Source organism: Thunnus albacares, chromosome 13 (assembly GCF_914725855.1).
Source record: "Thunnus albacares chromosome 13, fThuAlb1.1, whole genome shotgun sequence".
In the NCBI taxonomy this organism is placed as follows: Eukaryota; Metazoa; Chordata; class Actinopteri; order Scombriformes; family Scombridae; genus Thunnus; species Thunnus albacares.
This window is the reverse complement of record NC_058118.1, coordinates 6,975,249-6,978,717: the sequence shown is the minus strand read 5'-3', so window position 1 is coordinate 6,978,717 and position 3,469 is coordinate 6,975,249. Positions and strand designations below refer to the sequence as shown.

Sequence of the window (3,469 nt, the reverse complement as noted above, 5' to 3'; positions counted from 1 at the left end):
AGAGCAGCACTTCCGCTCATGACTGTGAAAATAAAAGTCCTGCTAATGGTTGAAATGATTTTGTACATTTATTTTAGAAGCTCGCATCAGCCTACTTCCGTTCTGGTTTTGCAGTTACTTGGTTTCGCTGATCAGATCCCCCTCCCCTCTCTGCCCATAGCCTCTGCGGACCCTCCTCCACAGCAGCGGATGTGATATAATAGTAATATAGGCGTGGTTGTTTAAATGTCCTCTCACGCGACAACCAGCGACAGACCAGCTTGATTTCCCTGAATGTGTGCGCGTGACAGTGTTACCACCAAACCCGGTGTTTAGTGACATGATCGCATACCATTTATCTCCCTTGGTAGTATTAACGTGGTCACAGATTGCAGTCATAATACCTCTGCCAAAAGTGTCAGGGGCTGCAAGGACACGCCTCATGCAGCGGGAAGGCGTGTGCTATTGTAGTGCTTCTCAAAGTGGGGTCCGGGGAACCCCAGGGGTCCTTAAGGGGGTTCCAGAGGGTCCCCAGCAAAAGGGTAATAATTTATTTTCATCATCTTTAAGTAACACAGTGACGGACTGTATAACTATTTTGGTTGGGTTTCATACACTTTCTGTAATAAAATATCTAAAAGCAAAAATCTTATTAGATGGGAGACCCTGGGACAAAATCTTATCAAATGAGGGTCTATGGTCTAATTTGTGTCAGGTTAGGGGTCCTTGATGTGAAAAAGTTTGAGAACCGCTGTGCTATTGTACAACTGTGGAAGCCTATAATGCGTGCAAATGAAATGAAATATGAAACCTTCATGCACCATTCAGGCAAAAAAAAAAAAAAAACTTTACATGCCCACCCACATGATTCGTGTACAATTGAACAGTATAAACTTTAAATCCTAGGACTCAGTAAAAGCATGATATTCAAAGCAATATGTGCCTTGTCAAATTTGTGCATTTACAGTATACCTGCACAATCACAATCTTTGACATTCTTCACCAAACTAAGATTTGCTGGCCTGTATTCATACAGAAAAGGCGTGGCACATCTTGCAGAGGTGGCCCTTCATCAGCACTATAATCAAATACTGTAGAGGACCTGCATGAGAGAACTCTTAAGCCATTTGAGAATGCGACTAATTACACCTTACCAGGCCTCTACATGCATGGTAAGCAAGATGAGAAAGTCTGGGGTGGGGTGGCAGATCTACAGAAATCATGATATTGTATTTTCACACATTGATAACCTATTTTCTTCATTCAGTTTAGTTTTTCCATCTATTTCATATCAGTGCCCTCACAATGTTGTCATGTTTTCCATGTGTCTGACAGATGGATGTATGAGTGCTGCTGTAGCACAATAAAAGGACAAGACATGCTCCAGGGCAGGAACTGACTGGGACTGTAGCCCTGAAACACAACCCATATTGACCCAAGATAACCAGCATGTGGATATCCTGCACTACAGCCTCTGGCGAGGTTGTCACAATACCTTAAAGCTGCATTCATAAACATTCCTGTGCTGATGCAATGGAAATAACTTCAAAACCTGCTTCACTGTACAGGGCTGCCTGTGCACCTTTTGGGGCCATGGAGGATACCTCCCCACAAGATTACAAAAGTAAGCCATAGACAGTATCCAAACTTCTTAATTCAACATCTTCTCTTCATTAACAAGTTTACCATTTTGCTGGAATATTGCATGAAGGTTTTACAGTTACTGGAGTGGTGCATGAACTGGGATTCAACCCCAGTCGAGCAGGACTCTTCTGTGCTCACTCTATCCAGCAGGTGGCCTACAAACACAAATCACTAAAGTGTCATTATGATGATCATATAACAAATGAAACACTAAACTAAAACAGCTGCATTTCACACTCAAAGGCAAATATTGTTCTTTTTACACCACTACATTTATTTCACAGCTATAGTTATTAATTACTTTTCAGATCAATATTTTACACATAAAACACTTGTTATGTACCTATTGTTATACATAAATTAGACTATTCAACATTATAAGGTGTTAAAATTAGCTCTACCTTGACAGCATAAAAATGCTGCTTACATGTACACATTACTAAATCTATTTTAATATTCAAATATTATATAAAGCACATGTAGGATAAATATAACACTAAATAGAGTCATTTTTCATGATGAGTACTTTTACTTTTGATACTTTAAGTATATTTTGATGCCCATACCTGTATACTTTTACTTGGAGGACAGGTTAGCGTTTTTTCAAGTCTGTCTTAAAACAACAGTCAGGTACCTAAATGAACATTAAAATATGTTTTTCTTGCTGTAATTATTCCTCCTGTTCATACTGACCATTAGAAGATGCCTTCATAATGTACTTACAATGTAAGTTATGGGGGCTAAAATCCACAATATGAAGCTTCAGTCATCCAGATTAATCAAATCAACTAGATATCTTTCAACGTTCGTCTTTTTAGTGCCAAAGTCCCTCTTTTTGTTACTATACTTCCACCACAGCTCAACAGGGAAACACTGTCTGAGGAAACACAAAGAGGGAATTTGATGATAAAAAGACTGTAAATGTGGCAGATATCCACTTGATATGACTAACTCAGACCGCTGAAGCCTCATATAAGCTTCACATCAACTTTTAAATGCATTTTTGCACAAAATGACTGTGTGAACACACTGTGGATTTTGGCCTCCATCACTTACATTGAAAACACGTTTGAAGGGGATCTTTTGATAGTCAGTATGAACAGGAGGAATGAAAACAGTGAGGAAAACCTCTTTCACTGTTCATATAGACACCTGACTGTTGTTTTAAGACAGACTTGAAAAATTGTGAACCTGTCCTTTGAGTAAGATTTTGAATGCAGGACTTTTATTGAGTATTTTTTCATAGTGGTATTGCTACTTTTGCTACTATCAGAAAATGATACAAATACTGACTCTTCTTCAGATTTCCACCCTGCACAGTTGTTCAAGACTTCACAGTCTGATGCTTTAACTTTTCATCCTCTGCCTCTCCATACTCTTACTGCTTACTTGTTTACTTTCTACATACTTTCTTGCTGCTCTCTGTTCCTCTTTCCAGCAGGGTTGGCTCTGGCACCTGTGATGTTCACTGATTTAGTACACTCTGCTGCAGCCTTTTCCTTTCTTGGTTGTAGACCCAGTAAATCTCCTTGCCTACCTCATCACAAATATCTCAGTGTCTATATATTTATGTTGACACTGTTGTCAGCAGAACATAATGTCTAATATCCAATCACTCATTTCCTGATTGAAAACTGTCTGCAAACATTAATGTTGTGAATTGTTTTCATATTGTGAGATATTCATTTTGAGGGCATTCACATAATAATGTTAATTTCTCCATTTGCTAAACATTGTAAATGTTTTCTCTAACATGTCAAGATAATAATAACACTGTATAGACCTATTGATCTGCCATGACTGATATGGGATAATAAAGGAAATTAATAAATATCCAACTGAGTCA

The 3,469-nt window shown here is 38.5% G+C and overlaps 1 protein-coding gene across 1 annotated transcript in view; it reads left to right on the top strand.

Annotated features, from left to right (window-relative positions):
- LOC122995765 (histone-lysine N-methyltransferase 2B-like) overlaps positions 1–3,469 on the top strand; it is a 398,376-nt gene that overhangs the window by 305,905 nt on the left and 89,002 nt on the right. The gene's annotated exons all lie outside the window — the stretch shown is intronic.